The sequence below is a fragment of the Heliangelus exortis genome, chromosome 27 (genome assembly GCF_036169615.1).
Source record: "Heliangelus exortis chromosome 27, bHelExo1.hap1, whole genome shotgun sequence".
Lineage (NCBI taxonomy): Eukaryota > Metazoa > Chordata > Aves > Apodiformes > Trochilidae > Heliangelus > Heliangelus exortis.
The window spans coordinates 2490437-2498658 of NC_092448.1; the positions used below are offsets into that span (position 1 = coordinate 2490437).

The 8222-nt window shown below is 45.2% G+C and overlaps 2 long non-coding RNA genes across 2 annotated transcripts; one reads left to right on the forward strand and one right to left on the reverse strand.

Annotated features, from left to right (window-relative positions):
• The first annotated feature begins 2034 nt into the window (after positions 1-2034).
• On the forward strand, positions 2035-3911 carry LOC139787762 (uncharacterized). The gene is made up of 2 exons (XR_011722691.1): positions 2035-2313; positions 2992-3911. It is a non-coding gene; the product is annotated as an uncharacterized lncRNA (long non-coding RNA).
• Positions 3912-6322: 2411 nt separating this feature from the next.
• On the reverse strand, positions 6323-7814 carry LOC139787867 (uncharacterized). Its single transcript, XR_011722714.1, has 2 exons — positions 7663-7814; positions 6323-7005 (listed from the first exon to the last, which is right to left on the reverse strand). It is a non-coding gene; the product is annotated as an uncharacterized lncRNA (long non-coding RNA).
• Between the last annotated feature and the right edge of the window lie 408 nt (positions 7815-8222).

The following is an 8222-nucleotide window of genomic DNA, read 5'->3' on the forward strand; positions in this document are numbered from 1 at the left end:
TGGGTGGCAAAACACAAGCCAGTGGGACACATGTCTGTGTCTTTTGGACACCAGCCATGGAGTGCATCCCACTGGGAAGAGCTCTGAGCTCTGAGCCTGGAGTCCCCAGGACCTCACCCTGCACGGAGCTGGCTGTGGGGCGAGGGCAGGTGTGGCTTCCCCCAGCCCCAGACTCCACAGATAGGAATGTGGCATTTGCACAACATCCTCACAGCCTTGGTGGTTGTTACAGGAAAGGCAATTGGGACATCACGACAAAGCCTTTGGGTTCCCATCTGTTTTCGGAAGGGAAATACAGCTCTGCCTTTTCCTGCTGTCTTGAACAGAATTTTGGTGGGTTTTATATTCAGCATAAGGTCCTGCCCTCCCAAGGAGAAAATCTGTCTAAATACAGAAATAAAAAAAAACTAACCATGGGAGGAAAACCAGCCTGTCATATACAGAAGGATCACAAAGGGAAAGGAGATGCTACTGATGCAGCCAAACACTGCATGCACCAGGCCCCACTCACAGGAGATGATTTGTCACCATTAAGCCCACAAAGGTCAATTAAAAGAGAAAGAAATTCTTTCAAGATGAAGGCTGAAGTAAGAAAAGAGCAAAGAAGGCCATTTGAAATCCCAGCAATCTGTGCCTCCATCACTCTTGCCTATGGCTAATTCTGTTTTGTTGGGTTTTTTTTCTTGTTCTTCTCTATTTGTTTTTCCAGCCTGGATTTCCTTCAAACAGTTGGATGGAATCAGTGAAAGAGATAAACCCATCATGATTAAGAAAAATAAACAGAGAATATGTGATATTTGTGCAGGGATATGTTTTTCTCCTGCCAGGCCACAAAAACACAGCTCAGCAGAGGGCAAGGGCAGGACTGTGGCCACTGACTCCCTGCCTATGTTTACTCAGTGCTGCTGAACCACTCTGGAGGTGGAAATATTTCCTGCTGTGTAATCTTTAGCCATCCATGAAACTTCTGGAGTAATACTGCTTAGATGCACATTTTGATACAGTTTTCCTTGTTCATCTCCCAGCATCAGCTCAAGGTCTGTCAGTGGAGCTGCTCCAGGTCTATGGCACGGCTCAGAAATCTCAGCTCATATTTTCTTTTTCCCCCAGACCAATGGTTACAAACTGCCTGTGCCCACCTAACACTCCTGATTTGCCACTCATCCTTCTGTCCACTGTACCAGTTTTCAATAAAGGATTAAATAAAAATTCTATAGTGTTTTTTGGTTTCTCAGAATGACAGAGATCCTTCTTCAAACCACTGATTTTGTCACTCTGAGACACCTTGAAGAAATTCTGCTTTCCTCTCAGAAATTACTCTGTGCCACTGGCACAGAAAACAAGAGTGCCTGTGGCCAAGAACACAGATATTGTCCAGTTCTGAAAAATATTGAATCATGAAGATACGCATGGGGGAGACAAGTAGATAAAAAATTAGAGTTGAAGGGTTTTAGGGAAACATTGCTGAAATCATCAGAGAGGGCATAGTTTACAGTGAGACCAGCTGAAGTCAGTGGACTCACAATCATTGGGAGCAGATAAGGGTCTGATACCTAAGTCTGGAAATAAGCTTGTCCTAGAGTACACAGAGCTAAAAAAAGAAATATGGAGGGGATTAAACAGCAGTGCTTAGCAAAATCTGAGCAAAGCCTCACTTCAGACCATAAATTACCCTTTGGAGTGTCAGAATCTGTACAAGAAACGTACTCAGGTCTGGAGTGCAATTTAAAGTCAGCAGTGTTTCTATTATACATCACCTAAGGGTTCATTTTCTGCTCTACCAGGGAATTGCACAGATTTGTTGGCTTGGCTGTGCCAGCATCTCAGACCTTGCCGAGCATCAGGGACTTGAAGCAGGCAAAATAAGCAGACTTACACCCAGGAACTTCAAGGTTAATATTTACAGCCTGTCTCCACTTCCCAAGTGTATTTTCCAATAGAAAAGATATAAAACACAACACCAAATGGTTTTTGTCCTAACAGAACTCTCTCTCATTACTTCAAAAGGGTAAAGCCTGGGGATTGTTTCAAAGAAACTGAAATCTGATTAATCTGAACCTGACCAAAAAGTCTATAGAGGGGTGGCACAGTAAAGCACAAAGGGAAGCTGGGAATTGCCTAATAACTGCAAAGGGTGAGCAAATGATTATATGTTGTGAGGCATTACGTGTAATCGTTTCTGTTTTGGATCTAATCAAACTTCATGTGCAAAGGATGTCTCAGACCCTCCAGGCAAGCTGAGCAGCAGTATAAAAGCCCACACTGCTCCCATCTCCCCAAACAGCTCCTCCTGACTTCTCCTCTGAGGCTCAAGTAAGTTTTTAATTCTTTGTGCCTTTTCTTTTTTAAATGCTAACTGTACCAGAATCCTACTGAAATGTCTGCTACAGCACTGCTGAGACTTGCTTCTCTGTAAAAGCAGCTTCACTGACCCTGCAGAGAGCTGGGACTGGCATTATCTGGCTTCTGGAGAGGACTCTGCAGTCCTTGCTAAGTGCTAAAAGGATTTGTGACTTTTAGTTCCTAAAGCTAGGAGAGAAATGAGCTGAAGCTTTATCTTGGTTTTAGTTGATGGTGAAGCTCAGTTTTGAAGCCTGTGTAGTCTTATAAGTCCTATCCTACAGGCTAACTAATCAGAAACAGGGGATGGGTGAGGTGGCCTCCTGAGGTTCAGAAATGCTTGAGCTGTTTGCAATGTGAAGAGAGCACTGCTCACAACACAGTCCTTTGGGGTATATTCTGCCACTACACTGTCAGAAGTGTAGGTTTGATGTACACAGGAAGGTTAGGAAGAGCTGAGAGTCAGATAGATAAATGTCACAACCAATGTGACTAAAAGATGGAGTAGAGAGCCAGGACCTATGAATTCACATCATCTCTGTTGAGGGAGCCTCTCAAGTGGGCAGCTTCCTCATCAAACTTACTCGAGTGAACATAAATCTCTGACCTACCTCTGAATTGCTTTACAGAGTCTTCTGTCTTGTCTTTCAGACCCATCTCCACCTACCAATGTCCTCCTACAAGCAGCTGTGCAGCTACCAGTGCTCCACACCTTGTGGGGTCACCTGTCCTCAGCCCATCACCAGTGCCTGGAACCAGCCCTGCATCACATCATGCGGTGACTCCAGGGCAGTTGTCTACCCACCCCCAGTTGTCATCACTTTCCCTGGGCCAATTCTCAGCTCCTGTCCTCAGGAAAGTGTGGTGGGATCCTCAGCACCAGCTGCCATTGGGACCTCATTTGGCTATGGGGGGTCTTATGGCTACAGAAGCTCTCGTGCTTATGGGGGGTCACAGGAAAGCAAATTTTCATACTCTTATTATCCTCAGAGGGTCAGGGGATATCACTCTAGGAGGTGTGAGCCCTGCCAAACCCAGGAGGAGTTTACTTGTACCAAGAGCAGTCAGGATATTGAGTGCCAGATCCAAGCCCAAGAGTAAGATGGGTTTTTTTAAGATGCTGACATAAAAAGGCTGATTCTCACTAGCACTTTGTTATATTTGTGCTTGTACCTGCTTATATGCTTCTCCTTTCTTGGCTCTGAATGTGTTCTTATGGTCCAAATTTTCAAACGCTGTGATACTTCTGCATGCAACCTAATAACATTATACCAAAAAAACCAAAAAACAAACAAAAAAAATAATGGAAAAGTTTGTACAATGCAATTTCTCCCTCTGGACTCTGGCTGATGTCAATCAGAAGTTATGTCACCAGATGGAAACTGGACTGCATCATCAACTTACAAATCTGAAAGAAGACGAAACCCCTGTGTCTGAAACAAAGCTTCCTGCAACAAGAAACCTCATTTGTAGGAACCTCAAATTCCTCATTTTCTTTATGATCATATTTTGCTTCTGTAAACTTTCCTCCTTTATCATCCATTAAAATAAAAAATCCTGCTGCATCATCATTTTAGCATTCTGGTTTTGCTTTCTGTTTTTATGAAATGACACAACTGAGGGAATCTGCACAGAACATTGGCACTTCCACCCTAGTTAAGCCCTTTAGTAAGAGGGAAGTGAAGACCTTAAGGGACCAAAACCATCCAGTGCTCAGCAAGGACTCATCCCACATCATTCACCTGCTTTAGATCTCACACTGCACCAGTTTGCACTGCTGGAAAACTACTGGAGACAGAAAGCAACACAGGGAATGGAAGCAAGGCTGATCATTATTTTCAGTCCCAGACACACACATGCATGGAGGAAAACAAGGAGTAAAGCAGCATATGCAGGAAAATTGCTGGAACATCACAATGCACCAAGAATCCAGCACAGGTGACTTTCAGCTGTCCACAAAAAGACACAGTTGGGTGTATCCTCATTGCACATACAATCTTCTTGTTTTCTTGATGCTTAAAATGCTGTTTCATAGAATCATAGAATCATAGAATAGGCTGGGTTGGAAGGGACCTCAGAGATCATCGAGTCCAACCCTTGAACAACTACTGCCACAGTCACCAGACCATGGCACTGAGTGCCATATCGAGTCGCTTTTTAAATGTCTCCAGGGACGAAGAGTCCACCACCTCCCCAGGCAGCCCGTTCCAATGTCTGATCACCCTTTCCGTGAAAAAATTATTTCTAATATCCAATCTGAACTTCCCCCGGCACAATTTAAGACCATGCCCTCTTGTCTTGCTGAGAGTTGCCTGGGAAAAGAGACCAACCCCCCCCTGGCTCCAACCTCCTTTCAGGGAGTTGTAGAGAGCAATGAGGTCTCCCCTGAGCCTCCTCTTCTCCAGCCTCAACACCCCCAGCTCCCTCAGCCTCTCCTCATAGGATCTGTGTTCGAGTCCCTTCACCAGCTTGGTTGCCCTCCTTTGGACCTGTTCGAGGACCTCAATATCCTTCTTGAACTGAGGGGCCCAGAACTGAACACAGGACTCAAGCTGTGGCCTTACCAGGGCTGAGACGTTTGACGCCCACATGGGGAACTGCAAGGAGGTGCTGGGAGGAATGGCCAGGGGCTGGGCAGTGTTCTACTAAATAGGGTTAATGGAAGAGGCAGCAGCAGCTGAGGAGCTCTTCTCTGACTGCTGGATTTACCTCCCAGCAAATTCTTGGTTACTTCCATCTGCTTCATGAGCACTTCTGGGTCACTGTGCCCTATTTCTTGACAAGTTTCTGTATCTACTTTCCATTATTCCAGTGTTCTTCTGGTCATCTAAATTTCTCTTTGAAATGGGACTCTGCTGACCTTAAGTTCCAATCTTCCGCTTCTCTGTTTCTTAGGATTCAGAGAGGAGACTCCTTCACCTTGCACAGTAATAAGAAGTTAAGCTACCAAAAGCTCTCTGCTCTTGGGCATTTGTGATCCCAGCTGAGGCAGTTTCATAATCTCAGAAGGCTAGATATGAAAGTACAGAGAAAGGAGGTGGATTTAAGTTTCCTGTATCTCAGAGGGGGGTTTTGTCACTAGCTTTCTGTCTCTGGGAAGAGAATTCAGAATTAGTGCTGTGTGCTAATATTCTCTCTTTACTTCTCTATATGACACATAATTCTAACATCCCCTAATATCAGAGACTCATAGAATGGGTTGGGTTGGAGGGGACCTTAAAGATCTTTTAAGTTCCAACCACCCTGAATAGGCAGGGACACCACTCCCTAGATCACATTGCTCAAAGCCCCATCTAACCTGGCATTGAACTCTTACAGGGAACACAATATTTAAATTTTTTTTTTTTTTATTTTATTTTTTTTTTTTTTTTTTTTTTTTTTTTGGTGTATGGAACTGCAATAGTTCTATTAAAAACCCATGGAAAGCAGGTGAAGCAAGGATGAGCTACTAAAATACTTTTGGAGTGGCTATTTGGTACTGCACACTGGTCTTGAAAATTTTATGTAAGGGCTGGGCAGTTCTCTCACACCTGAACCCTTATAAAGATCAAATCGGGCACTAAGCAAGCTCTGCATGTTGTAAGCAGAGCTTCCTGATGAATAAATCCATAGGCATTATAAACACTGTCTGTAAGAGCATAACATGCATCTACAGATCTCAAAGATAAGGGGGTGGTTTGTTCCATTCATTTGCAGAAGCTGCATTACCCCAAAACAGAGAAGAAAGAAAGCAGATGAATGTTATTTGGATGCAATCTTGTTTATTGGGAGAAAAAAGGTGTACATTTTAAGCAAAGTCAAGGCAAAATACAAGATAGACTTCAGAGTCTTGAAAAAAAGGCCAACATAAACTCCATCAGTGATTTCTTTTCCACACATAGTTCTTCTGTCTTGGTACAAAATTCAAATTAACTGGACAAATCTCAGTGTGAGGTAACATCTATGGATCCTTCCTATTAGACATGTAGGTATCAAAGAAAAAAGTCTAGGATCCCACACGACTGAAAACATGCATGGACCACTTTCCAGAGCTGCTAGTGCTTTTGTGCACCAGCAGTGAGAAACAGAACAGAAAATTACATAACCAGTAATTTAGTTTCTAAGAAAGGAAAATACACATTTGGAGAAAACTGACAATAAAAGCAAATACAAAGTAAGAAGGGGAAGCAGAAAAGCAGTTCCCATGGGCGCTGTGAAGCACCCATAGGTTTCCACTGCTTCAGAGAGCTGTGCTCCTCAGCTCAGCTGTATCTCCAGGTCTGGCTGTCAGTTCCCCCAGGCTTTTCCTGCCATCCACACCTTCTGCCATGCTTAGCATGGGCCACAGCCCCCGTAGCGCTTGCTCCAGGGCTGCCCGGAGGAGTAGGAAGAAGACAAATAACCCCCATAGACAAGGGAGCCCTGCAAGCCTTGGGAGAAGCCCATCCCCAGTGGGGCTGAGCTGCCCACGATGCTCTCCTGAGGGCAGGTGCTGAGGATGGGGCCCGGGAAGGTGATGACCACGGGGGGTGGCTGGACCACGGCACGGGAGTCCCCGCAGGAGGTGACGCAGGGCTGGTTCCAGGAGTCGGCAAGGGGCTGCGGGCAGCTCACCTCGCAGGGGGCGAAGCAGCGGGAGCTGAGCTGTTGGCTGGAGAAGGACATTGTGCAGGCAAGGAGGGGGATCTGCAACAAACACAGAGGGGTGGCAGGCAGAGTCAACCCATTGCACAAGAGCCACCACGCAGCCCCTCCTCTTCTGCCTTGCCAGCAGCAGGCAGGGCTCAGGAGGGATCCTGTGGAGCTGCTCAGCGAACGCTCGGATGCTTTTTCTCCCTTTCTTTTCTCACTTCCCTGCCCTCTTCCCTCCCTCCCTCCCTCCAGACAGTTCCTCTGTCTTCTCCCAAGCTTCTCCAAGAGCAGCCGAGCTGGACAACCCTAAGATAACCTGTGGCAAAAAGCCTGGAGATCACCCATCACCAAGTTTTGTAGCAAACCGCACTCCACCTACCAGAGCTGGTAGGAGTGCATTTTCATGGGTAAAAAAAAAGGCATAAGCAAGACAGGCAGATAGGAAGACAGTTCCTCTGTCTTCTTCCAAGCTCTCCACATGCCCAGAGCAGCCAAGGTGGACAACCCTAAAATAACCTGTGGCAAAAAGCCTGAGATCACCCATCACCAAGTTTTGTAGCAAGCCCCACTCCACCTACCAGAGCTGGTAGGAATGCATTTTCATGGGTAAAAAAAAAAGGCATAAGCAAGACAGGCAGATAATTTCTGAAAGATTCAACTAAACCTACTCAAGCATGAAGCTTCAGAAAGATTAATTGGAGCCAAACTTACTCAAGATACCAGAGGAGAAGTGAAGAGCAGTCGTCTGAGGTGCTCAGTTCTGGGAGCCCTTTTTATACCGTTTCTCGGGCTCCCGCTGATCTATGACACCTCGTGAGTGAGATCTTAATTACCTCCCAAACACAGAGATGACGTGCCACACCTCAGCTCCTTATCCGTGCAGATAGTTTCCTCCCTGTTAGCAAGTATTACTCAGCCCAGGTTTTCCTCAGTATCTCTGAGGTTCTTCCTACTTAGAAATCACGCAGCTCATTTCCCTACGTTTGCAATATTTTTATTTTTTTTTCTTAGAGGTACCAAGGCTTCTGTTTCCAAAGTAATTTTTATACTCCGTGTTGATTATAATATTTTAACTCTGTGTACAATGTTACCTTCTTGGCTACCGTTATTACATTTTCTCTGGAAATGCCAAGGAATAAGCCAGGCTTGCCTTTCCTATCCTGGTGCAGGTTGGTTTTAGGACACTGAGTCTCTGAGAACACTGCCATCACCTAAATGAAGTGCAGCATTGCAACCATCTCCTGTTGGAGTAAAGAATTTCATGTTCAGGT